This window comes from Pelodiscus sinensis, chromosome 16 (assembly GCF_052426305.1).
Source record: "Pelodiscus sinensis isolate ZL-2025 chromosome 16, ASM5242630v1, whole genome shotgun sequence".
Taxonomy (NCBI): Eukaryota; Metazoa; Chordata; order Testudines; family Trionychidae; genus Pelodiscus; species Pelodiscus sinensis.
The window spans coordinates 7,197,413-7,224,937 of record NC_143067.1 but is presented as its reverse complement, the minus strand read 5'-3'; the positions used below and the strand labels follow the sequence as shown (position 1 = coordinate 7,224,937).

At 53.8% G+C, this 27,525-nt stretch overlaps 1 long non-coding RNA gene across 2 annotated transcripts; it reads left to right on the top strand.

The window, feature by feature from the left end:
• The first annotated feature begins 223 nt into the window (after positions 1-223).
• Positions 224-27,525, top strand: LOC112543883 (uncharacterized). Of its 2 annotated transcripts, none has more exons than XR_012896392.2 (3): positions 224-2,706; positions 6,371-6,479; positions 26,044-27,525. It is a non-coding gene; the product is annotated as an uncharacterized LOC112543883 (long non-coding RNA). The 2 variants fall into 2 exon arrangements; XR_012896393.2 differs by lacking the exon at positions 224-2,706 and adding an exon at positions 2,988-3,972.

The following is a 27,525-nucleotide window of genomic DNA, read 5'->3' as shown; positions in this document are numbered from 1 at the left end:
ACGGGGATCTTTCGGAAAATAAAGCCTCTGGAATAAGGGATCTTTCGGGAAAGGCTTTATTTTCCAAAAGATTCCCGTCTAGACTGGAGCTTTTCTCTGGCAAAGCCCCGAGCCGGAAAAAAGCGGCAGCCATGTTCATGCAAATGAAGCAGGGGGGATTTAAATCCCCGCTGCATTTGCAATTGCGCTGTGTCTAATTGGCATCCCTTTTCCGCAAAAGGGGTGCAGTCTAGACACAGCCCCAGAGTTTTGACGACAAAGCTTCAAGGAAGCAAACTGGCTGGGTACTTGATCTTCCCTCTGTCTATAGCTGCCTCCACATCAACACCCGTGCAAGGCAGGGTGCAAGGATGCATGTGTTTGCACAGCCATTCACGCACACCGACGTGCCCAGGCGCACGTCCAAGCCCGCATGCTTATTTACACGCTCGTGTACCTGAAGATCCCCACTCCAGACCGCATTCCCGCAGGCATGCCCACTCACTACCCCCACACAAATGCACAGGCTGGCTTGCAATAAGCAGGAGTAGGCCCTGGTGCATGCACACAGATACAAGGGCATGCTTGGCACGCAGGCCGTGTGCAAACGAGCACGTACACAAGCCTGTCCCTCTGCACCCATCCCCAGCGACACACATGTCCCTTTCACCTCCCGGGCAAGTCTGAACTGACCTATTGCTAGGGCCCCATCAAATTCCTGGTCTGTTTTGGTGCATGTCACTGGTACAGGATTCTAAAAATGGCAGAGGGAATGGTTTGGGTTATTTAAATCTGGAACAGCATGGCGTGGTGATACTAGGAGTAGGAGGGGTGCAATGCTGCTACCCTTAATTCTGCATTGCTGCTGCTGGGGTGCTGCCTCCCGCCGCTGCTGCTCAGCTCTGAAGACAGCCTGGAAGCGAGGATGGCAAAACCACGAGCCCCCTAAAATAACCGTGTGATCCCCTGCATCTCTCTGAGGTCAGAACCCCCAATTTAAGCAACACTGCTGTCCCCCGTGAAATCTGTGCGCCACAGGGTAAAGGACCAGATTTCACAACGGGATCAGAGTTCATGGCCCTGCATTTGGTAGGCCCCTACCGCTGGCCCGTGCGTGCAGGTTCAAATCCCCCATCTGATCCTGCTGCCACGCCGTTCCACCTCTTTTTCTCCTGCGGCATCTCGCAGCGCCGGGAACATCCGCTCTGGGGCCGAGGGGGGAAATGTGGAGTGAGAACTGATGGTTGCTAGCCCCCGGATCAAGTTTCCCTGGAGGAGACGTGCATTTGGGCTTGGTGGGCTGCAGTTGTTTGGCTGTGGGGGGTCCACAGTAGGACTTGAACTTCCTTTTCTTTCCAGCCAGGCTCAACAGGTGTTCAGAAACGCCAGTGGCTGGAAGGCCCACAGGGCTTCTGAGGCTAAGGGTCTGTCTGCCGGACACGGCCCTGGGCGTGCAATCCACCCCCCTCCCTCGATGTGCTTTTTGCCGCGGTCAGTTCCAAGGCACCGGTTCCTCTCAGCCGCCCCCCACGGCGGCAGCGTCCCCTCCTGCTGCCCTAGGCAGAGGAACGGCAGAGGTGGAAGAGAACAGCCCCCCACTGCAGGCTGCTGCAAGTACAATGGTGCCCCCCTTCTCCGTTGCTGGAGAGCCCCCTGGTGAGAGATACCCAGGGGACTTCTAGCTCAGCCAAGAGGCCCCTGGCTTTGCCCTGCTTGTTGTCCCTCTGCAATTGGCACACGGGGCCGGGGGGAGATTTGTCCCCCTCCTACCCGCTTGGCCCCCACCGAGCAGCCTCCAGGAACACAGCGAATTCCCGACACTCGTCTGGGTGTGGGAGATGGGGGCTGTGAGCAGCACAGCCCCCTCTCTTGACACCTCCCTCACCAGGGGCCCCGGGGCGGATAACGCCCCAGCTCTCCGCTGCCTCGGGAGAAGGAGCAAAGCGGGGAAGGGGAATTCAGAACTGCCCCCGTGCGAGGGGGAGCCGGCATTTCCAGGACGGGCGTCCGATTACAACAGGGCACTGCCACGTTGTTTTCCATAATTGTGAGACTGGTTCCCCCTCCCCACGTGCTTCTTGATAATCTGCCCCCCCCCCCCGCCGCTTGGAGGGACCACTCAGAGCTGCTTTCTGACCAGCCGCCAGCCTTCCACCAGCTGGGCGGCCGGGCACATGGACGGCCACACGCTCATGGTGTCCTAGCAGTCACTGGTGTGCCCAATTGCCGTGGCAGCAGGCTCAGGCGGTGAGAGCTGAGCTGGCCTAAAATCCCAGCTGTTGTGGAGAAGTCTTCTCAGCAGCTCCCCGGCTGTGGCTAAGAGATCCAGGGGGATCCCAGGTCTTAAGCACGTTCCCGGCTAAGTTTCCTCCCTTAGCGTGGCTGGCCAGGAGCAACGGCTGCTGGGTATTTGAGGTGGGGGAGTCTGGGGATCTGTGCTTTGTCCCTGAGGTTCTCTGCTCCACAGCAGCTGAGTTTTCTAGTGGGAGGCGGAAGGCGACGGAGGTTTTCCTGTACCGTGGCCGGCCGGCAGCATGGGAACTCAGCCTGCGCTGCCGAGTGTTCGGAGGCTGTTTTCAAACTGGGGTCCCGCCAGCTGAGAAACCAGAAGCCGACCTAAGGAGCCAGCTGGGCCTGCCCCCTCCTGTCTCCCCACCTCAGCCTGGTGGAAACTGCATGCGGAAATGAAGACTAAGCCTAATGAATCCCAGACAAGGCATCGGCCAGGTTTGTTTTAACCTGTCGGAGTGAAAAATGAAGTGCTGCTTACTGGGGGCCGGAGGCTTGGTGGCTGCTGGAAGAAGGACTTGCTGCGGGTAGAGATGCAATTCAGGCTGTGAGAAAGCTGGGAGCTGTGGGGCTGAAAGTTGCAGCCACAGCCTGTGAAAGTTGTGTTTTGGGGGGCAGGTGGGAGTTGGGGGGTATTTGGGGGATGAAAGGTCACTCAAGTAGCAGGGGGCTCGGGGTTGGGGCGGGGTGTGAGGGTTTGCTCTGGGCAACTAGGGTACAGAAGGAGGTTCTGACCTGGAGCAGGGGGCTGGATGCAGGACTCCAACCAGGGCGTGCTTACTTCAGGTAGCTCCAAGCCAGCGATCCAGCGGGCTGAAAAAAGCTCCCTGCCTGTGCCAGCTCTGTGCGGCTGCCAGAAGCAGCCAGCCTGTCCCTCCGGCCCCTAAGCGAGGGGGCCGGGATGCTCTGTGCGCTGCCCACGCCTGTAGGCACTACCCCAGCAGCAGCCACAGCTCCAGGCAGGGGGCAGTGCGTGGAGCTCCCAGCTGCCCCACGCTTAGGGGCTGCGGGGACATGATGGCTGCTTTCAGAAGCCGTGCAAAGCCAGGGCTTTGGGAGCAGGAGGGGCAAAGCCCATGACTAGAACACTGGCAGCCCCACGCGGGTGCCCCTTGGGGAAGGCACTGAGGGCGGGGGGCAGGGAGAATGGCTGCCCTGTGGCTGAGCGAGGGGCCTGTTTCCTTCCTACCGCCCGCTGTGCTCGCGGGCGCCGGCCCCTCCGTGCTGGAACAGCACAAGGTGTTGCTCTGGGCGGTGAGCAGCCTCCCGGGCCCTTGCACAGCAGGTCTGAAGGGCGCCTTTGAGCGCGCGGGGCCCGAGCCGTCCCCAGCGCCTGGCTGGCTTCCAGCGGCCTGTGCTCGCTTCTGCCTCTGTGGAAAATCTGCAGACGAGGCAAAACCGAGACAGGCTGGGTAAGGGCCAGGGGCTGGAACCACTGCGGCCGCCAGGCTCTCCGACAGGAAGGGAGAACCCCAGCCAACATTCCAGCGCTTGGGCCTTTAACTCCCCTGCTCCCACGCCGGGCTGTGTCGTACCCTGCCTCCGGGCTCGCTGCCTCTTGGCCACCCCGTCCTGCCCGGGCTGTGCTACCAGCCCCAGGAGGCTTCGGTCCAGTCATCAAACCCTTAACGGGACCCGGCTGATCGGAGTGACCACCCACTGAGCTGGCTGACGCTGCTGGGGAAGGTCTTATCCACGAAGCAGGTGCCTTGATGCTCTGGGGGGAAACTTGGCGTTGCGACGTAGTGGGGGGCTGTCTGCTCTGTCACCCGGTGTCCCCCTGCGCTGTGCGGTGTGATTCCTACTGACTCCCCCACATGTGTATTAGCCCAGACACCTGGGAACAAGGCTCTTTCCCCGGGGGGGACAAAGGAAGGGAGGCGGAGAGGAACACCTGGTCTGGGAGCGAGTCAGTCTTGGGCTGGAACCATGAAGGAAACAGACTAAGGAGGTGGCTGGGGCCCAGGGACCCCATCTCAAGGGGGCTGAGGGATCCTGGCCCAGACTCCTGTAGACACCTCACGGCTACGCTGTGCTGAATCCTGGAGAAGCAATAACCCCCCTCTGTTCTTGCTGCTGCGGGGCTGCAGGATCGGAGGAAGCCCGACTTGTCACAGGCATAAGAGACTAAGTAGGCACAGGCTGGCAGACTCCTCCGAGTTGGCCCCCACGGTGTGGCTGGCAATCAACACCTGTCCCCTACCCCCAGCACATTGCGAGGACAGACGTGCCTTTCATCAGGGTCTTTGCTTGGCCACGACGCGGCTGCCCCAGCAGGGGAGCGTCCTGGCAACCACAGGGGCCGGGGCGGGGTGTGCAGGCAGAGGGGCTTGGTGCAGGAGAGGAGGGGAGCCGGGGCGAGGCGCTGGGCCGGGAGCGGTGTCCTGCGCAGGGCGGGGGTCTCGGGCACTCGGCGGGTGGCGGGTTACCCAGGGGCTCCTGGGAAATGGAGTCCTGGCTCAGCGGGAGCAGCACGGCGCTTCCTGGCAGCCCCGGAGACCGGTCTCGGTCCTGGCGGGAGCCCGGGAGCCATGGGCCAGCTCAGAGCTTGGCTCGCTAGAGCGCCTGGCTCCTTCCAGGTGCCAGCCCTGCCCTCTGGCAGAGGGCGTAGCCTGGGGCTGGGCGCTGCCACGAGGCGCTGCTGCCTGCCTGGGCCACGTGCTGCAATCCACAGGGCAGGCCGGCTCCTTGGCACCCGGCCACCGCTCCTGCCGGTGTGCTGGCCTTTGGCAGGGCGCAGGATTTGGCCCGCCCACCCCTAGCTCCAGCCCTTCCAGAGCCCCCGCCCTGATGTGCAGGGAGGGAAGGAGGAGCACTGTGGCCCCTTGTTTTGCCCCGTTTCCCCCAGATGGGGTTTCTCTGGGCCGGGGGCAGGCATGAGGCTCCGACCACCCAGGGCCGGGTGGGTTCAGCTGTGAGCCGGCTGGGGCTTGGCGGACAAGCCACGGGCCGGCCAGCGGCAAGGGAGGGAGGGTTACGCAACCATTCCCGGCCCCGGAAAGGACGTGGAGATGAACCAGCCCTTTGGGGCCTGACTGGAGGTGGGGGGTGGCCGGTGCTCTGCCTCTCGCCTGGCCGTTCCCAGCCTGCCAGGGCCCAGCACTAAGGGGGATGGAGAGTGCAAGGCGGGGGTGGGTGGGGGAAGGGAGGGAAGAGTTTGAGGCTCAGGAAAAGGCTGGGCCAAGGGGCCCAGTGCCTGCAGGAACTTGCCCTGCTGCTGCAGGGCGCTGCTGGAGGCTGGGGGGTGGAGTGAGCCATCCCGCGGACGGGCGGTGAGCAAGAGACACGAATGCCCGGAGCAGGAGTTTCCTGTCAGGCTGACTCAGGAATTGGCTCGGCAGAGGAGCTAACATCCTCCGAAGGGCGAGGCCCCTGCGTAGCCTAATGCAGACGCTAACCTAGCTCAGCCGGGCGCTAGCTTCCCGCTCCCCCACGCCTCCTGCAGCCCCGCTCCTGGCTCCGCCGCGGCTGTCGGAAGGAGGGGAGCATGACAGAGAGGAAGGACCAGCTCGCTGCTGTGATCTTCCGCCTGCTCTTTCCCAGCCCCCTTTTCCTGCTGGCCTGTTCTGTCCTTGTGGGCTGCAGCTTGCAGAGTCCCTGAGCCGGGAGCAGGGCCAAGATGATTAATTGGCATCTCAGGAGTGCCAGGAAGGCACAGGAAACAGGGTGCCTGGAGGAGCCAGCTACAGTCACCTCTCAGGCCAGCTGTCCTAAACCAAAACGACCGGAAGGGCTTGGGTCTAGGGCTGTACCTGCCCAGCCAGCCGGCTCCACCCTGGGTCAGGCTCCACCATGGTAGAACAACTGAGCCGTGTCCGCTTTGCAGCCTCTACCAGCGCTAACCCCAGTGGGGAACTGTGGGGCTCATTTCCCCTGTGGAGTCACAGAGCCTAGCGGGGAGACCCGGGAAGTAGAGCAAGGAGCTGGGATCTGCAGGGAGCTGCCATCTCAGCCTTTGTGGGAGCAGGTTTGTGGCGGGACGGACCGGACTAGAGCGAGCCGAGTGCCATGCTCACAGGCAGCTCCCCTACCGCGGCTTTGCTGCTGTTCCCGCCCTGTGCTCCTGCCTATGGACCGTGACTTCTCACCTCTCTCTTTCCAGCTCTGTGCTGAGCCTCTGTCTGCAGCTTCAGGCCTGCACGTGAACAAAGTAGCCAGCGTGCAAGAGTCCCAGGCCAATCGTGAACTGGAGCACGAGGCCTGTGATCCGGGTAAGCGGCTCAGCCCAGTTTCTCTGGCTAGCAGACACCCTCTCTCTCTCAGCTCTCTATTTACACCTCTCCCAACCCGCCTCTCTGTGCCTCCCGCTTGACAAGCCCTGACCTGGGCACCTTGATATAAACCACGGCTTCTTCGTGGCAAAGGCATAGGCCTAGAGATACAATTGACTGCGCAGTGGGAAAGCCATCTCCTGGCAAGGCGCAGGGCATGCCAGGCTCCCCGCAGGACAAGAAAAGACCCTCTTTGAGGGAAAAGACAGTGTCACAGGGCACAATCACATAGGGTACGTCTACACTACAGCGCTAGTTCGAACTAACTTAGTTCGAATTAGTTAATTCGAACTAAGCTAGTTCGAACTAACGCGTCTAGAACTAAAAACTAGTTCGAACTAGCGTTTTGCTACTTCGAACTAGTAAGTCCACATTGAGTGGACTCTGAACAGGGCTTAAGGATGGCCGGAAGCAGTGCCGGCAGGGCATAAAAGGAGGACTTAGAGCATGGAGATGCTGTCTCAGGCTAGCCGAGGGCTGCGCTTAAAGGGTCCCGACCCCCACCCCGGACACACAGTTCTAAGGGGTGCCCCGCTTCCAAAGAAGTTCTGGCTTGGAGTGCCCTGAGTGCCCACACTGGGCACATCACACCACTCGGCCATCAGCCCGGCTGCACTTGCCGCAGGCTGCCATCTGGGGAGAGGGAGTAATTGGGGGGCTGCAGGAGAGCTTCCACCCCCAGAAGCCCGCAGAGCCAGCCCAGTCCTCCCCATCGGGGGCTCGTACCCCATTCCTCCCTCACCTCCTTCCACTTACCCTTCCCTAGCCCCTCTTCTTATTGATGTACAAAATAAAGATAACGTTTCTTCCAACATTGACTCTGTCTTTATTGAAAAAAACTGGGGGACACTGGGAAAAGGAGGTGGGAGAGGGGAAGAGAAAGGCTGGGAGAGGGGAGGGCAACTAACATGATCAGGGGTTGGGAACAGGTCCCAGATGAAGAAAGGCTACAGAGACTGGGACTGTTCAGCTTAGAAAAGAGGAGACGGAGAGGGGACAGGATAGAGGTCTCTAAAAGCAGGGGTTGGGTGGAGAGGGTGCATTCAGAAAAGTTCTTCCTGAGTTCCCATAAAGAAGGACTAGAGGACACCAAAGGAAAGGAATGGGTAGCAGGCTTGAAACTAGTAAGAGAAAGTTGTTGTTGTTGACAAAGCAAATAGTTAACCTGTGGAACTCCTTGCTGCAGGAGGCTGTGAAGGCTACAACTAGAACAGAGTTTAAAGGGAAGTGAGATAAAGTGATGGAGGTTGGGTCCATGGAGTCCTATTAGCCAGAGGGTAGGAGTGGTGTCCCTGCCTAAAGTTTGTGGAAGGCTGGAGAGGGATGGCACGAGACAAATGGCTTGGTCATTATCTTCGGTCCATCCCCTCCAGGGTCCCTAGGGTTGGCCGCTGTTGGCAGACAGGCTACTGGGCTAGATGGATCTTTGGTCTGACCCAGTACGGCCATTGTAAGCTCAGGGCTCAGTGTCGGGGGTCTCAGTGGACCCCCTTGATTTTCATGCACACCTGCTCGTGGGTGGCCAGGCTGGCAGCTCTCCTGCCCTAGACAGCCACTTTCCTGTGCCTAGTGCGGAGATCGTGGACGAGGTCCACGATGTCCGCACTAGCCCAGGAAGGTGCCCGCCTCTTGCGGTCCAGGGCAAGCTCCCGGGAGCCGCCAGCCTGGTCCCGGCAAGAGGGGGTGGGCTGGGGGGCATCGGGTGGGTGGCTCTGTGCCGTGCCAGGTGCAGGGTCTGCTAGCTGGGTGCTGGCAGGCTTGCACCTGGCACGGGCACCGTAGCCAGCCCGTGCCCCTTTAAGGGGTCCGGGGCCGGGAGGGGGGCATAGAGTTTCCCTGGTGTTGGCCAGAGTGGCCACCAGGGAAACCTGGGGAGGGCTAGCCTCCCACTAGTTCGAACTAAAGGGCTACACAGCCCTTAGTTCGAACTAGCTAGTTCGAACTAGGCGTTAGTCCTCGTAAAATGAGGTTTACCTAGTTCGAACTAAGCGCTCCGCTAGTTCGATTCAAATTCGAACTAGCGGAGCGCTAGTGTAGCACCTATTAAAGTTAGTTCGAACTAACGTCCGTTAGTTCGAACTAACTTTGTAGTGTAGACATACCCATAGAGAGTAATACTGTGCTTTAGCCAAAGGAAGCTTCTACCTTCTGCTTTTCATTAGAGATGTACAATCTGTATTCCAGCAGGCTGCGTGTTGCACCAAGCAGGCCTGCTGGCTGGGAGACCGGAGCTCTGTTTCTGGCTCTGGCACTATGTAGCGGCATGACCTTTGGTAAAAATCATGTAAACACCCCCTGCCTCAGTTTCCCCATGTGCAAAATGAGAGTGATGCTGCTTGCCTGCCTAGAGAGCCATGAGGTCAACGCATCGGCAGTGCAGGCCGAGCCTTGTGGTGTTAGAAACCGCTGCCCCCTTTCCTTGCACTGCAGGTTTTGAATGTTGGAGTTGGCCAGGGACTGGGAAGGCGCCTTGCCTGGAGAGCCGAGCTGCTGTTTCGGCCCTTGCCTTACAGGGCTTGCCAGAGCAAAGACTTTGGCAGGAGGCTGTTGGAGAGGAGGGAGGGACGTGAGGCTTGCTCCAAGAGCTCCTGTCGGAAGGTTCTCGAGAGGGAGAAGGGAAGCAGTAGGAAGCGAGAAGTGAGAACAAAGCTGTGAGATTCCAGGGTTCCTGCTGGGATCATTGCTGGGGAATGACAGGCCTGGAGAGGCAGATGATTTATGGCCACTCAGTTCCCCGGAAAGGTCCATCTGCTACTAGAAAGTTTTGCTTCGCCACACAACGAGCAGGCTCCGGGAGGGAGCGTATGAACCTAATGCTCATAAAACGGGACCGGAATGAAGCTCACACTTTAAATCACTTCCTCTGTTTGCAAACATCCATAAGCATTTCTCATTGGGCTCAGGATCTGCCGTGTACGGAGTGAAGGGTGTAACTGGGACTGGAGATGGGCAAGGAATAGAATAGCGACAGCTGGTGCCGCCTACAGGTGCCAGAATTCTATACCCACCCATCTCCCCTGGCAACAAGTCAAGGTGTTAACTCTGGAACCCTCTAGGTCATACAGGGTTTTAGCTCATTGTTTGAGAGACTGTCTCTTGGGACGGCCCTGTCTGGCTTGTGCATCAGCTGGCCAGTAGAGCTGCTTGGGGGGAAGCAGCAAGAGCATGAACGGTTTGAAAATGGCCTCTGTGTGTTGTGTTTCCAAAGGAACGGATCTGTTTGTGTGTTTGGCTTATTCTCTGAAATTTTCCTGCCCTCCTTCCCCCCCCCCCCCCCCACACACTCCCTGCATCCAAACATTTCCTCTTTTTTGAAAATCGTAGGCCTCAAAGGAAACATCTTGATCTTTTTAAATCTTTAAAAGTTTGCTTTGAAAATGTTTGACTTTGTAAAAGTTATCAGTGGGAACAGGGTATCAAGGGACGTAGTGGATTCTCCATCTTTGGGTGTCTTTGACTCAGAATAGGGTGCTTTTTGGAAGATATGTACTAACCGAACAAAAGTAAATGACAGGTCTACCCAACGGGAGGGAGGTGGGGTGGGAGGGGAACTGGTCCAGGGCCCAGCAATATAAAAGGCCCAGAGCTGAAACTATAGCACCAGGAGTGCTAGCCACTGGGACTGGGGGTGGGGTGCACTGTGATCTGGTGGCACTGAGGACTGGCTGTCCCCAACCCCGCCCCTTCCATCCAAGGCCAGGTAGAGCAGGACTCCACACACCCCTCTCCCCACCCCCGGCTTGCCCAGGGCCCGGGCAAGGCTGCCGGTCCCGTAGGTTACTGGGCTCAGAACAGGAGGAACTGGAAGAAATTTCAGTGTCCTCCAACACATGGGATGAGACTAAATGATCTAAAGGTCCCTTCAGGCCTGGGTCTCTCTCTGCAATTCCATCAGTGGTCAGGCTAATGTAGGGATGAGCCGTTTTTCATAACAAAGACTAATGCAGATGTAGCCTTAATGTGACCCAAATCCAGCACTGAGCCAGCCGTCTCTAGATGCTAAGAATCTACAGGGCCATCTGCTTTCGCCACTCTGCGCTTCTCTGGATTTAGCTGCTCGGGGAGAGGGAAGCTTTCCGCTCTCTTCAGCAACCTGGTGGCAGCTGTACAATATGGGAAATGCTTCTCTTGTCTTCCCTCATTAACCTCCCATACCACTTCGTTGCGGGTGGATTAGTCTCTCTAGCAGATATATTTATTGCATTTTTGTTGCAGGAAGCCAGAATCTTGGGAATTTGAGGGAGGCATTGTCTAGACAATGCAGGGGGACAATAAAAAAGAGAATGTTGACATTGCTGAGATTCTAAAGAAGAACCATGGAGAGAAATTTTGGCGAATTTATGATTGCCATTGTCTGGCAAGACCTCACTTGAAGGTTTGAATTATGTGTATATGGCATATGTGAGGACAGAACAGTATGAATTCACAATAGCCTACGTTTGTCCTGCACTGTGATTGGAGGAAACACCATCACACGAGCGTTACACTGTCTGAGTTGCCTAAACAATTGCACATAAATGTATCACACAGATCTGGGCACCATTTTTCTGCATGTGTTCAGGAATACTACCCAAGAAACAAGATGACCAAGGCAACAGAATTGCTGAGCAATTTGTACCATGCTTATTTATTTTGAAAATATCATTTCAAAATAGTGGCTATTTCCTTGAGCCATCCAAAGCCATGCAAAATATTTCTTTTAATGTCTATACCCTAGTGGTATAATACTCAATTTCAGCACCTTTTCTAACCCTTGGGTAATATTGTGCCCTTGCTGTGTGTTTCTATAGGTATATGGGTGTAATATATAGAAACCGGATGCAGTCCTATGTAAACTATATATTTTCCTTTAGCCACGTTTATTATGCAAATATCTTATTTTGAAGATGTTACAAACTATATACAGGTTGAACTTCTCTAGTCTGGCACTGTTGGGACCTGGCCAGTGCTGAACCAGAGAATTTTCCAGACTATGGGAGGTCAATTTTCCAGACTATGGGAGGGCGGGGGGCTGGACTCGATGACCTCTCGAGGTCCCTTCCAGTCCTATGATTCTATGATTCTAATATTGTCTAGCAGCATTACCAACAACTTCCACTGCTTACTGGGCTCTGAGAAGACATTGAGGGGGTAAATTAGAGCTAAATAACACAGATCACTGAGAACCAGGACTGGCGGTTCTAAACAGACTTCATGGGACTGCAGGAAACTTGGCCATACCCATGATAAATGGACATCCGGCTAACTAAAATCATGCCGGACCAGAGAGTGCTGGACTAAAAAGGTTCAGCCTGTATTACCATAAGTTTATATATGACTAATATATTTTCTAAAATATGACTGTACATATGACTCATGCATTTGCGTGATATCCCATTTAATTTAAATATAAAATGATCTAAGAAGTAAAATAGCTTTTAAATGTCAATATATAGATTTCAAAAATAAATTTTTGCCATCTGGGGATCATTGACTTCAGACTGGATTTACGTTAATGCTGACTTTACAATGGCTGCAATTAACAAAGTTCTCTACATTCTGTTTTTAAACAAGAAAAATTAGTGAAAAAAAATGAAATAACTGGATCTTGCAAAAGATGTACATGTCTGTGTAACTTTACTCATGGAAACATCTATGTGTCGGGACAGTGTTGCATCACACTCATAGGATTTGGGTTTGCCGACTAATTTCCTTAAAGTCCAGTTCTATACAGATACATGATTCTGCCGAAGCTGTATTATACGGCCCCATGTTTGTTATCTCCTCATGGCTGCTGGATCATTTAGAAAAAGTATCATTTTATTTACATCTCCCAGTCCTTTCAATCTACCCTGATATCTGGAAGATGTGTTCTGTCCATTTTAGGAATCAGCCCTAATCGTGATTCTGTTGACGATGTGTGAACAGAAATACCCTCCAGTGCCCTTCCCCTGAGCTATGTTGTCTTACCAGGAGGAAGAGGACTTTAAAAGTAGTGACATGTTTATACTTGGCATATCTGACGAAGGGAGCTGATTGGTTGATTTAAGGAGGTTCCATATTTGCACAGTCACTTTTCACACCTTTCAGAGTGCCCTTTTACACCAGAGTGTTCGTATACCCAGTGCTGGCTGGCTCTTATATGAGCAAACTTTCTAATTATCCACTTGCCCCCTTTTTATTGCTCCTTTTTTTACAAGGCTTTCGTTACTTCCTGAAAGTGTGATTCTGCAAAAACATGCACATTTGACTTCCTTGATTCACCAGGCTTGTTTTACTGGACGCATTGATTCACCAGATCTGGAAAGGAGGGTGAATTTTGTGGATGATGCTAAACAAGAAGTTATTGCAAATAACTCAGGGCAATGGGGAGCAATGGAGAAAGGGAGAGTTCAGGTAGGAAATCAAGAAAAACTTCCTGATAGCAAGATGGACTGAGCCAGGGAATAGTCTTTAGGGGAAATAGTGGCTGGCCGATTGTTCTGGTCATTGAAACCTAGATGCGGTGTGCACTTATAATTTGGCCCAACCTAGCCACAGCATACGGGGGTGAGAGAACTCCATTCCCCTGAGCACTGTAGCTTGGAGTCTTGAGACCCAAATCTGATGGGGATCCAGCCCCACATGCTGGATCCAGGTCAGGCGGGAAAACCACTAAACCTCTTGGGTGCAGATCTGGTCAGGGTCAGGTCTCCAGTGGGATAGATGCAGCAGCAGCTGCATGCCCTCTTGCCTGCTGCTCAGGTCCACCGATAGCAATTCCAGGCCCAAAGGCAGAACAGTGAAGGAGTCCCCATGCATGCACAAGCTGCGCCCATGCGGACATGATCCACCTGGCATTTGTGCAGTGCCGTACCTGCGCTGTTGCTGCTCTTCCAGCACAGTCAGGGCTGCCACATGCCTGCCCAGTTGCGTTGCTGTCTAATTGCCTAAACCCCAAGTCCCCTGCCCCACCCCTGTCCTGCCCCTTCTCCAAGGCTCCACTCCTCCTCCCTCCATTACGCACCCTTTCCCCACCCTCCCTTTAGGGGGCTGCAGTGCAGGATGGGGCACAAGCTGTGGGGTCTGGGAGGGAATTTGGGCCCACACCCAAACTCTAGGCCCTAGGCTAGGGCAGGGGGTTGGGATGTGAGAAGGAGCGAGGGGTTGGGTTTTGGGAGGGAGTTTAGTTGAGCAGGGGTGAAGGGTGCAAGCCCTGGGAGGGAGTTTGGGTGTGGACCCTAGGCTGAGGCAGGAAGTTGGGGTGCAGGAGAGGGCCAGGGGGTCAGTGTTTACCTCAGCTCCCAAAACTGGCACACCCCTCTGGTAGTGGCTCTAGCCGGGGAGTCCGGGGGTCTCCACGCACCACGGCCCACAGGCAGGCCCACTGATGGGGGGAGGGGCAAAGGAGGCAGTTGCGTGGCTCTGAGGGCTGAAAGGGGGGTACCACAGACGGCTGGCCCTGTCCCTTCCACCAGAGTCCCCTGCCCCATCTGGGAGTGGGGTGCTGACCCCTCCGCACCTTGCCCAGGGGCCTGCGCAGGCTGCCAGCCTCGCTGCCCGAAGGCACTGACCACACAGCTTCTATTGGCCACAGTTCCTGGTCAATGGGCGCTTTGGAGTTGGCGCTGGAGGTGGGGGGGCAGCACATGGAGCCTCGCCCCCTCCCAGGGCCACGGAGCTGCTCCCGGAAGTGACAGGCAGCCAGGGCGGGCAGGAAATCTGCCTTAGCCCCGCTGCATTGGCGGCGACAGTGGCTGGGGCCGCTGGGCCCTTTTAAATCACCTGGGCGCCGGAGTAATTGCCCCATTTGCCCCCACCCCCTCAACAGGCCTGCTGGCCAGCTTGCTACACCACAGGTGTATGGCGTGAGCCCGCAAGGAGTCGCAGTGCCGCTCGCTCCACAGCACATGCCCAGAGCAGCAGGGGAAGGTGCATGGGAACAGCAGGCAATGCAGCCACCACTCCATGCCCACGGGCAGGAGGAGGGAAGCCAGCCTCACTGGAGGAGCGGGTGGTGCCACACATTCAGCTGTGGAGGGAAGGGTCACGGCAGGAGACAGCCTGACCCACTTGGATTCAGGCGAAACGAGCTTGAGTCTGGGTCAGGCCTAAAAAGTAGGCCGGGGCAGATTCTACTGCAGCTGTGCCAACCTAGTGTGGACGCAACCAGCAGGCTTCTGGTGGGAAAGTGGTTTTCTGTGGTGATGTTGCAATGGGCTGTGTCTGCACTACAGCATTACGCCGGTGTAGCTATGGTGCCGTCACTAGTCTGGCTGCTTTAGTCGCCTTCCCATAGACAGGCCGCTCGATTGGAACTTTTGCAGTAGGAAGCTGACGCACTGGGAGCCGATGGCGCTTTCCCCTCAACAGCAGAAAGTAGCACTGGAAGGGACCACGTGGGTCACAAAGTCCAATCCTCTGCTGTCATGGGCGATTGTGCCTCATCATCCCAATCGGAAACGTCTTCTAGGTGTGCAGCGGCAACCAAAAAAGCCAACAGACTGTTAGGAATCATTAAGAAAGGGGTAGAGAATAAGACCGAGAACAACTTACTGCCTCTGTATGAATCCATGGCATGCCCACATCTTGAATATTGTGTGCAGACGTGGTTGCCTCATCTCAAAAACGATAGATTGGCATTGGAAAAGGTTCAGAAAAGGGCAACAGAAATGATGAGGGGTTTGGAACGGGTGCCATATGAAGAGAGATTAAAAAGACTGGGACTTTTCAGCCTAGAAAAAGAGGAGACGAAAGGGGGATATGAGAGAGGTCTATAAACTAATGACAGATCTGGAGAAAGTGAATAAGGAAAAGTGATTTACTTTTTCCCATAACATAAGAACTAGGGGTCACCAAATGAAATTAATGGGCAGCAGGTTTAAAATAAACAAAAGGAAGTTTTTCTTTACGCAGCACACAACCTGTGGAACTCCTTGCCAGAGGATGTTGTGAAGAGCAGGACTTTAACAGGGTTCAAAAAAGAACTAGATAAATTCATGAAGGATAGGTCCATCAATACTTATTAGCCAGAAGGGGTAGAAATGGTGGTCCTAGCCTCGGTTTGTCAGGGGCTGGAAACGGATGACAGAAAAGGAATCACTTGATAATCCCCTGTTCTGTTCACTCTCTCTGGAGCATTTAGCATTGGCCACTGTCAGTAGACAGGATACTGGGCGAGATGGATCTTTGGTCTGACTCAGTATGGCCGAGCTTACATTCTTATGTCTCAAATTCCATCTCAATCCCATTTCTTAACTCCTGGGACATGCTGCATCCCAGCGTGTGCGGACTCATGCCTGAGGAAGCCTCTCTCGCCCCGGGAAGGAGACATGTCTTGTGAGGCACCCTCTCCATGGCGAGAGAAATCCTTCCAAGTCCCTCCGGAGTCTGCTCCTGACACAATGGTCTCAGCATGTCCATCCCTGAGTTTCTTAACTAACGGACGGAGTGGGAGTGATGGCAGCTGAGGGACGAGTTGAGGGGACGAGCTGAGGGGACTGTATGGCTTGGTCTGGGTGTTTTCTGCCCAACATGCTGGTAAATAACACGGTTCTGTCAGAGAGAGGATGGGCCAATGGGACTTTTCTACCCTGGCTCCTTGTTTTCTAGCCTGGCTGTTGTTATTTATTGTTACTTCAGGAACAAGCAGCGGTCTAGGCTTCCTGGTAGAGTGCAGCAAAGGACTATGGGAGGAGACAGAGAGCGGCGATGCCTTTGCCCTGCCCTGTGACAATCCCCCAGCTGACTGGGAATGGCGGGGCTGGTTCCCATTAGCAACGCACATCGTGCAACCTCCTCACGTGAGCCCGGGGGAGCGTCAGCAGTAATTAAAAGCGCAAGCGCGGCCAGAGCGCGGTGTAATTTATGGGCTGAAATCTCCTCTCCGCCTCCACCGCCGTCTTCCCTCCGCCCCTCAGCTAACTCCCACCCTCACCACCTGCCATTCCCTGCTGCTGAGGTGAAACATATGCTTCTCTCACAAGAAGCCATTGTCCCTCCCAACCCTGCTTATTAAAGCCACGTGTTGGAACGGGCTCCGGACCTGGAGTCGTGCCTGGTCGTTAAGTCGCCGAACGGCTGGAAGGAACCGGGGCGCAATTTCCTCCTTTCTGCCCTGCCTGGCTCTCGTAAACCGCTGTCTGCGGAGGAGTGGACAGCAGAGAACCTGTCATTAGGCACCGGCCTGCTTCGGAGACCTAGCCACACCTCAGTAACCATCATTCCGCCTGACGGTCTCTTCCCTCTGCCGTACCTTCTCCTGACCCCGTTTTAGGAGTCTCGTTTTGTGGTCCAATGTTCCCCCTTTCCCTGGATAGAACCGGTTCCTGCTCTGAAAGGGTCTCCCCTGCGGGATAACCCACAGGTGCGAGGCTTGTTCCGAGGGAGGGTCCGCAGCTCAGGAGCTGGGTGGCATCGGCCTCGGAAAGCACATGTTCAAGAAACATGCTGGTTCAGTGTATCGCCCAGACAGCCTGTGAGAAAGGAGCCGCACTTGTCTGCTTGTGATGGACCCTGATAAAAAGGCAGCCAGCCGTACTGGGGGGCGTACTGCCAGCCTTCTCCCCACAAGTGTCTTCCCTTGTGACATGCAGAACAGGGGTGAGTCAAACCACCTGTCTTCTCCCCCTTGTTTCTCCCCATACCTTTTCCTCACTTCACGGCTCGTTCTCTCTTCCTTCCCAGAGTCTCCTTAGCCCTTTTTGCATAACGAGGCAGCTGGCTCGGATGCATTTCCCGAAGGTGGGCTCTGCAGCTGACCGCAAAGCCTGACGCTGCTTTTCACAGGGAAGGCCTGAGCCAGAATCCTGGATCCAAACATGCCCGATGATGGGGAAGCTCAGAGCCAAATCCCAACGTTCCAGCTTTCTCTGGGAGAGGAGGCGGGCTGACCCGTTTCGTAGCGCTCTGTGTCACTGAGCGTGCAAGCGCCTACTTGCTTCCTACCGCCCAACTGCTTTGCCACGAGGATGCTCTGGAGGCAAGAATGGGGGTGAGAGGTGTGGAGAGAAAGACGGGTAAGGGATTTCCTCTCCCTCGCTGCACAAGCCCGTCTGCCAAGTCCTGGGAATGCGATCAAATAGGAGCACACCCAGGCCGCTCAGTGATGCGAAGATCCCGGTACGAACACAGAGCTGCACGCTGCTCTCGGTGACTGAGATTGTGACTGACCCCAGAACTGAGCTCCTGGGTGCACGAGTCCGGAAAACCTCGTAGGGTTGGCACGACCAACTCCTGTTACAAAACTCTTCCACCAGAAACGGGGTCTTTAGGTTGCCTACGAAGAGGGCTCATTGGAGGCAGCCTTTGAATGGGAAGAACCATCGCTGGGAGCAGCCCCCTAAAAACTGGAGAGTGTCACAGCGGGAGAGACTCCCGGAGAGTGGACCACCCAGCCAGTTGGGATCTGACAGGTGGGGAGAGGCTCAGGCCCCTCCATCTCCACGGAGCAGTAGCACTGTGAATTTTCTTTCAGGGGCGAAGCCAGCTTGTGAGGAGGGAAGAAGAGCACAGCAGGGCCAGACGCCACATTCCCACCCCATCTGTAATAACACGGCGCGTCTAGACGCCGGAGCGTGGAACATTGACTGGCATTGTTCAGCCAAAGCGGCCCAGTTGCCAAGCTGGCAAGGGCCTGCACCCGTCCCTTGGCTGGGGGGTGCTGGGACTGGAAGGCAGCCCAGGGTGGAATGCTGGGGGAGGAGAGAGAAAAGTGACAGCAGCGTTCGTCTCTGGACTTCTCTGAAGCCTGCTCCATCTGCAGAGCAAACCCTTTTAAAACACACCGTTTGCAGTTCTGCCAGTGCAAATGTAGAGGTGGGTTTTTTTTTCTTGGTGAAACATTGGTGTGATCAAGGGCATCCTGTGATGTGAGATGGGCCCCTACAGGGAGAACTCCTTTTCCAGCTTACTGGCAGCTGGAGCAGAGAGACAGGCCTTTTCTAAGTACACACACATGCTTTCTACAAGCTGCCGCGCGCCAGCCCAAGTCTTTCGAGCTCACCGTTAACCCTTTCGCCAGAGCGGCTCGCCCTTTGGCTGCTGCTCTTTGAAGCCTCACATCTGCGAGGCACAGAACATCTTCCTTGCCTGGTGACGTTACTGCCCAAAATTCTGCTTCTGGTACCGTTACCTCCCCTGCTTAGCTCATGCCCGAGAGCCAAACCGAGCCTCCTGAATGCACGTGGAACTTCCCAGCCATAAAATAAAAAGCAAACGGGAATGACAGACTCACTTGCTGTCTCCCAGTCAGTTCCTTTTGTGATGGTGTCACTCTGTATTTGAACCCCCCAACTTCACACGTGGGAGTGATAGTGGTCACCCCCGTGCAGAATTGTGTCACTGGTGATGGGCGCAGACAGGAGCAAGGGTGTTGAACGGAATTCTGGGGGAGCACAAAGTCTTGGAAAAAATCCCAGCACGAGTTAGACAAGAATAAGTGTTGCGACGGATACCTAGGGCAGCACCGGGAAGGAAAAGGAAACCCAGGCAGCGAGTAGGGAACGGATCAGCCGGGTTTTGGCAAATTTTTGTTTGTTTAAAATGACTCCTCCTGTGACTAGAGTAGGTTAATTTTGGAATATTTGTTACAGAGCCTTGTGCAACCAAAACACTCTGGGAAAAGAGCAGCGAGCCAAACCTCGAGCCGCTTTCCACAACACACACACAATCCTCAGTGGTTCAACTAAACCAGAGCCCCAGATCTAACCCACTGCTGGGTTTCCAAAACAACGCCCGACTGCCGTGTTTTGGGATATGCCACATCTCTTCTGCTTTTGTCTGGGTGATTCAGAGAGGAGCCAAGCCCAGAATGATCCATTTGAAACCCACCCACTTTCCTCAGTGCTTTGGGGTTTGAATCATGTAGATCTTGGAGTGGAACCACCCCTGGTTTGGGATTTATACAACAGAAAACAGAGCAAGGCGGTGCAAAATCCAAACCACTGTGAGTTTTGCCTGTCTCCATAACTCCTATGATCTTCACAGAACTCCCACGTTACAGCAAGCCGCTCACATTTCTTTGGGGGAGCTAAATCTGCAAGGCTCTTGGAAGAGCTGAACAAAGCAACAGTCGGTAATTTTACTCCCTTTTAATAATACCATGAAACATAAGGGGAACTGAAGCAGTGAAACAGGGATCACGAGATGAAGGGCAGTGTCAAGATCACAAAGACATGATACAAAACTTCTAAGCACCTCATTCAATCATCCAAAATGCGTCTGAAGTAAAACCAAATGCAGCTGTTAAACAGGCAAGGCTCAAAGTGAAAAGAAACCAACTTTCTAAGGCCCAGTCTACCCTAGAAAAGCATTGATGGCTTAGCTATATCAACAGACTCTTATAAAGGAGCAAAATCTTTCTGGGGCACTGTATTTGAGGGCTCTGCACCTGGAAGGGGGCTGTTGAAATCCACTCCCAGATTCAACTCTGCTAGCTTATTGATTTTATTTCAGTAGTGTCCAAGTGCCCTACTCAGAGTTTAAAAGGGACTGTGTCTTATTGCACATTTGTACCATCTCCTTTTCGTGCTGGTACAAATGCAGCATAAGACACAGTCCCTGTGTCACAGATTTCACAGCCAAAGGCCCCAAACTTTTCACTGATTCATAGACTCTAAAGCTGGACAGGGCGATTGTGACTGCCTGTAGAATGTTGTCTGACTTCCTGTAGAATACAGACTGTAAAACTTTCCCAAAGTAATTCCTAGGACAGAGATTTTAGAAAAATATCCAGTCTTGGTTTGATCATTGTCAGCGATGGAGAATCCACCTGGGCTACGTCTAGACTGGTATGATTTTCCGCACATGCTTTTAACGGAAAAGTTTTTCCGTTAAAAGTATTTGCGGAAAAGAGTGTCTAGATTGGCACGGACGCTTTTCTGCAAAAGCACTTTTTGCGGAAAAGCGTCCATGCCAATCTAGACGCGGTTTTGCGCAAGAAAGCCTTGATCGCCATTTTCGCCATCAGGGCTTTTTTGCACAAAACAGTTTTTAGCTGTCTACACTGGCCCTCTTACGCAAAAACATTTCCGGAAAAGGGCTTTTGCCCGAACGGGAACATCAAAGCATTTGCGCAAGAAGCACTGATTTCGGACAGTAGAATGTCAGTGCTTTTGCGCAAAATCAAGCGGCCAGTGTAGACAGCTGGCAAGTTTTTGCTTTTGCGGAAAAACTTGCCAGTCTAGACGCAGCCCTGGAGTCTTGATAAGGTGTTCCAATGGTTAACTCTCACTGTTAATCTAACCCTTCTGCCAGGTAGTGCCAGTAGCAGCCAGGGCCGGGTTCAGTATCTAGGGGGTCCCTTTCCTCCATCTCACACAGAACTGGCTTGAGCCCCCACCCAGTAGCCTGGGAAATTCACACACCCCTGGGCGCCTCTGAGAGTCAATGCTCCCCCACTCCCAAGCACAGAGTCTGAGTGTACAAAAGAAACTTTTAATGAAAGAGGGAGGGTATGTCTACACTACAAAGTTAGTTCGAACTAACGGACGTTAGTTCGAACTAACTTTAATAGGTGCTACACTAGCGCTCCGCTAGTTCGAATTTGAATCGAACTAGCGGAGCGCTTAGTTCGAACTAGGTAAACCTCATTTTACGAGGACTAACGCCTAGTTCAAACTAGCTAGTTCGAACTAAGGGCTGTGTAGCCCTTTAGTTCGAACTAGTGGGAGGCTAGCCCTCCCCAGGTTTCCCTGGTGGCCACTCTGGCCAACACCAGGGAAACTCTATGCCCCCCTCCCGGCCCCGGACCCCTTAAAGGGGCACGGGCTGGCTACGGTGCCTGTGCCAGGTGCAAGCCTGCCAGCACCCAGCTAGCAGACCCTGCACCTGGCACGGCACAGAGCCACCCACCCGATGCCCCCCAGCCCACCCCCTCTTGCCGGGACCAGGCTGGCGGCTCCCGGGAGCTTGCCCTGGACCGCAAGAGGCGGGCACCTTCCTGGGCTAGTGCGGACATCGTGGTCCTCGTCCACGATCTCCGCACTAGGCACAGGAAAGTGGCTGTCTAGGGCAGGAGAGCTGCCAGCCTGGCCACCCAGGACCAGGTGTGCATGAAAATCAAGGGGGTCCACTGAGACCCCCGACACTGAGCCCTGAGCTTACAATGGCCGTACTGGGTCAGACCAAAGGTCCATCTAGCCCAGTAGCCTGTCTGCCAACAGCGGCCAACCCTAGGGACCCTGGAGGGGATGGACCGAAGACAATGACCAAGCCATTTGTCTCGTGCCATCCCTCTCCAGCCTTCCACAAACTTTGGGCAGGGACACCACTCCTACCCTCTGGCTAATAGGACTCCATGGACCCAACCTCCATCACTTTATCTCACTTCCCTTTAAACTCTGTTCTAGTTGTAGCCTTCACAGCCTCCTGCAGCAAGGAGTTCCACAGGTTAACTATTTGCTTTGTCAAGAACAACAACTTTCTCTTACTAGTTTCAAGCCTGCTACCCATTCCTTTCCTTTGGTGTCCTCTAGTCCTTCTTTATGGGAACTCAGGAAGAACTTTTCTGAATGCACCCTCTCCACCCAACCCCTGCTTTTAGAGACCTCTATCCTGTCCCCCCTCCGTCTCCTCTTTTCTAAGCTGAACAGTCCCAGTCTCTGTAGCCTTTCTTCATCTGGGACCTGTTCCCAACCCCTGATCATGTTAGTTGCCCTCCCCTCTCCCAGCCTTTCTCTTCCCCTCTCCCACCTCCTTTTCCCAGTGTCCCCCAGTTTTTTTCAATAAAGACAGAGTCAATGTTGGAAGAAACGTTATCTTTATTTTGTACATCAATAAGAAGAGGGGCTAGGGAAGGGTAAGTGGAAGGAGGTGAGGGAGGAATGGGGTACGAGCCCCCGATGGGGAGGACTGGGCTGGCTCTGCGGGCTTCTGGGGGTGGAAGCTCTCCTGCAGCCCCCCAATTACTCCCTCTCCCCAGATGGCAGCCTGCGGCAAGTGCAGCCGGGCTGATGGCCGAGTGGTGTGATGTGCCCAGTGTGGGCACTCAGGGCACTCCAAGCCAGAACTTCTTTGGAAGCGGGGCACCCCTTAGAACTGTGTGTCCGGGGTGGGGGTCGGGACCCTTTAAGCGCAGCCCTCGGCTAGCCTGAGACAGCATCTCCATGCTCTAAGTCCTCCTTTTATGCCCTGCCGGCACTGCTTCCGGCCATCCTTAAGCCCTGTTCAGAGTCCACTCAATGTGGACTTACTAGTTCGAACTAGCAAAACGCTAGTTCGAACTAGTTTTTAGTTCTAGACGCGTTAGTTCGAACTAGCTTAGTTCGAATTAACTAATTCGAACTAAGTTAGTTCGAACTAGCGCTGTAGTGTAGACGTACCCGGAGAGAAGTCACATGGCATTAGCTTGGGGAAATTCCACAACCAGAGTTCATAACCAACCCATGAGTAACCATCCCAGCTCAAATGAATTGAGCAATGTCCTTTGCCTCTCAGGCTCACTAGTCACTTTCTCCGTACCCCAATTCAAACACCCCATTTACAGCGCAGTCCAGTCAGTGTGGACCCAGACACATCACCCTGAGGACTCCACTCACTAAGCCTGAGGTCATGACACCTTTGCGCTGTTCCTGTGATCTGCTGGCTGCCTGCCACTGCTCCTACTGGCCGTTCCCACCAGCCGCTCTGCTGGCCGCCGCTCCTACCAGCCACCCACCAGTCATTCCCGCCAGCCTCTCCGCTGGCCGCAATGGGTCTGGCGCCAGGCCAAACCAGTGATTTCAGTTCATGGTCTACGTCTACACCGCAGGCTTTTTGCACAAGAACAGCTGTTCTTGAGCAAAAACTTGCCGGGTGTCTACACTGTACACGTGTTCTTGTGCAAGTAAATTTACAGTACAGTGTTGGAAAACAGAGCTTCTTCTGGAAGAATAGTAATAGAGATGTAGCCGTGTTAGTCTGGTCTTGCTGAAACAAAAGACCTATGCAGCACTTTAAAGACTAACACGATGGTTTATTAGGTGATGAGCTTTCGTGGGCCAGACCCACTTCCGCAGATCAAATTGTGGAAGAAAATTGGCACGACCATATATACCAAAGGGATACCATAAAAAAAAAAAAGAACACATATAAAATAGACAAATCAGATTTAAAACAGACGGGGGGTGGGGGGGGGGTTAATGTCTATGAGATAATGATATTAGAGATAATAATTGGGGAAGCTTCTTCTTCTGGAAGAGTTATTCTTCTCCCCATGGGCTCCGTCTAGATTGCATCCCTTTTTCGTAAAAGGGATGCAAATTAGACGTATCGCAATTGCTAATGAAGCAGGGATTTAAATCTCCCCCGCTTCATTAGCATAAAAATGGCTTCCGCTTTTTTTTCAGCACGGAGCTTTGCCGGAAAAAAGCGCCAGTCTAGACGCGGATCTTTCGGAAAGTAAAGCCTTTTCCGAAAGATCCCTTATCCCTTATTTTAAGAGGAATAAGGGATCTTTCGGAAAAGTCTTTATTTTCCAAAAGATCCGCATCTAGACTGGTGCTTTTTTCCGGCAAAGCTCCGTGCCGAAAAAAGCGGCAGCCATTTTTATGCTAATGAAGCGGGGGAGATTTAAATCCCCGCTTCATTAGCAATTGCGATACGTCTAATTTGCATCCCTTTTACGAAAAAGGGATGCAATCTAGACGTAGCCATGAGGAATAAGCCCTCTTCCACAAGAAGGCAGAGTAGACAGGAAACATGAATTTCTTGCACAAGAAACCTCTATGGCTATAACGGCCATCAGAGCTTTCTTGCACAACTGCACTGCCATAGACGCTCTTGAACAAAAGCACAGCTCTTGTGCAAAAGCACATGGCAGTGTGGACATGTTCTTGTGGAAGGCCTTTTGCACAAGAACTCTTGCACAAAACAGTTCGGCTATGTCTACACTTGTGGCTTCTTGCGCGAGTAATATGCAAATGAGGCTAAGAGTGGAATATTGCCAAGCCTCATTTGCATACCTAATGAGCCACCATTTTTTTCAGAAGAGGCTCTTGCACAAGAAGGAGCGTCTACACTGCCCCTTCTTGCGCAAGAAACGCCCTCTTGTGCAATGCCGTTACACCTATTACTTTTCAGGAAGAACGGCATTGCACAAGAGGGTTTTTCTTGCGCAAGAAGGGGCAGTGTAGACGCTCCTTCTTGCGCAAGAGCCTCTTCTGAAAAAAATGGTGGCTCATTAGGTATGCAAATGAGGCTCGGCAATATTCCACGCTTAGCCTCATTTGCATATTACTTGCGCAATAAGCCGCAAGTGTAGACATAGCCATAGTGATTTCAACTCTTTAGCCACCACCTAGGCTGGCAAAAGAGTCCAGCTTCCACTGGAATAGCAACAAGTCTCCTGATGGAGTCTGCTTTAGGTCTGTCCTTAGAACAAAGGGGACTTGGGGTGGGGAAGAGAGAGAGAGAGAGAGAGAGAAGGGCAAGTTGAACCAGTCTTACAGCTCACCTGGCAGGCATGAAGCAGGCTGGCTCAAGCCCTCCCTCCCCTCCTCAACTCAGTTCACTCAATTCTGGAAGTAGGAGGCTTGTTCATCTGAGACCTCTTACAAAGATGGTGTCTCTCCTGCAAGCACTGGTGTCGTATTTTACAGTTCCCACATTTAAGGGTAGCATGATTTGTGACCCCCCACAACAGCCCAAATTAGTTACAATACATCACATTCCAGTCTAACAACCGATCCTCCATCAGCCCTGGCTGAATTGGTTTTACATATCCACACCCTGGATTCCTTCCCCAAACCAACATGAGCTGTATTTACATATCAACAGTTAATTATCTTGTAGAGCTAAACAACTTCAGCTGGCTGCATTGCAAGCAGTCCTTCAGATCCCTGGCTTACATTAAAAATGTGCACCTTAATCCTAGTCTGAGTTCATCCTGCTTCAACTTCCAGCCACTGGATCATGTCCAACCTTTCTCTGCTAGACCCAAGAATCCAGTATTAACATTTGTTCCTCAGGTATGTCTTAGGGTATGTCTACACTAGCTCGGTAATTCGAGCTAGGTATGCAAATCAGGGAACCAGAGTTGCAAATGAAGCCCGGGATTTAAATATCCCTGGCTTTATTTGTATGTTCCCGTCCAGCCGCTGTTTTTAAATCCCCCTTAGTCCGAACAAACTGCCCGTGGCAACACGCGGCAGTTTAAAGTTAATCCGAACTAAATCCTTAGTTCGGATTAACTGTTACTCCTCGTGGAGTTAGAATGAGGAGTAACAGTTAATCTGAATGAAGGATTTAGTTCAGATTAACTTTAAACTGCCGCATGTAGCCACGGGCAGGTCGTTCGGACTAAGGGGGATTTAAAAACAGTGGCCGGATGGGAACATGCAAATAAAGCCCAGGATATTTAAATCCTGGGCTTCATTTGCAACTCCGGTTCCCTGATTTGCCTACCTAGCTCGAATTACCGAGCTAGTGTAGACATACCCTTACAGACTGTGACCAAGACATCCCTTAACTTTCTCCTTGTGAGCTCAACACAGATTTAGACCTTGTCTTCACTATGCTGTGGCCAGCGATCGAACCATTGGACGTTGATTTATCATGTCTACTGTAGGTGCGATAAATCGTTCTCCGAGCTCACTCCCGCCGAAGCCCGAACTCCACCAAGATGAGAGGAGTAGCTGGCATCAACAGGAGAGCAGTCCCCATTGACCTTACCGCACACAAGACGCTGCAGGTAGTATGTCGCCTTCAGCTACGCTATTTGCATAGCTGAAGTAGATCGGCAGGTAAGTGTAGACAAGACCTCAATGAGCTGAGTCACTCTGAGGCAGAAGTGGGCAAGATACCGCCCGCGGGCCGGATGTGGCCCACCAAGCCGTTTGATGCAGCCTACCCTGCCGAGCCCCTGAGGCTGTTCAAAACAGCTCACGGCACTTAGAGGGAGATGCCAGCTGTTTTGAACAGTGAAATGCGCCCCTGGTGGGGGATGTTCATATGCTCCCCCACCCCCAGACTTCACTCCCAGCTGTGATGATTGGCCTGTGGACGGGGAGCTTGGCGCTGCTGAAGGCGGAATCCTGCCTTGGGGGACCCTATCGGACTGCTGTCTGGGTGCCACCTCTGGTACCCCAGCCCCTCCCACTTCCAAACTCCCTGCCTCAGGTCACCACCCTCCCCTGCCCTAGGTCACCATCCACATCCTCTGCACACACCACCTGCCCCAGGTCACAATTCCCTCCCAGAGCCTGTACCCACTGCTACACCCTCCCCCAGGTCACAATCCCCCCCCTGCACACCTACTCCCTCCCAGACCCTGCATCCCCATTCCCTGCCTCGTGTCACAAACCCTTTCTTCACCCAAACTCCTCCTCAGAGCCCTCAACCTCTCCTGCCCTCCAGTTCCCTACCCCAAGCTCCCTTCTGCACCCAGCCTCCATCCCCGACCCCGTGGTCCCTCCATAGAAAAGTGCAGCTCTTGCCCACTTACCGAAATCTTGGAGTGGCCCCTCCCATCAAAAATTATCCCCCACCCCCGCTCTGAGGCATGTTTTCTAACCCTTCAACCCTTCTTGTGGCTCTTCTCTGAACCCCTCCCATTGGCCAACATCCCTCTTGAGGTTGGGCCTGTGAAAAGCTTCTCTGAAGTCTCTCGGGCTTTTTGCTTTTTGCCTTGGTTAAGGCGAGACCCAGCAAGTGGATATTTAAAACCAACGGGAGGGGGCGGGAGAGGAAGGAAAGGGGAAAATGGCAGAGCTGCCTTGTAGCTTGTCTGGCACCATGCGCAGTTCCCAAGGTTTGAGCCTTTTTTGGGTTGTTTCCTGGTTGTCTGGCGCCTGTTGCTAATTTCCAACCAGGCTTCCCCGACAATCAAGCGCTTTGTTTCTAAGAAGTCCTCTGCAGGGGCGGCTCGTGCCTAGAGGCAAACTAGGCAGCCGCCTAGGGTGCCAGGTTGCATGGGGCGCCAAATTCCAAACCCTGCCCCTTCCATTTCCCATGCCTTACCTGGAGCACGGCTTCCCTGCGCCAGGAGGGGGGTAAGTCCTGGGAGAGGCAGCGCGCGGGAGGGAGGATTGGCCCCGGGGGAGGAGGAACG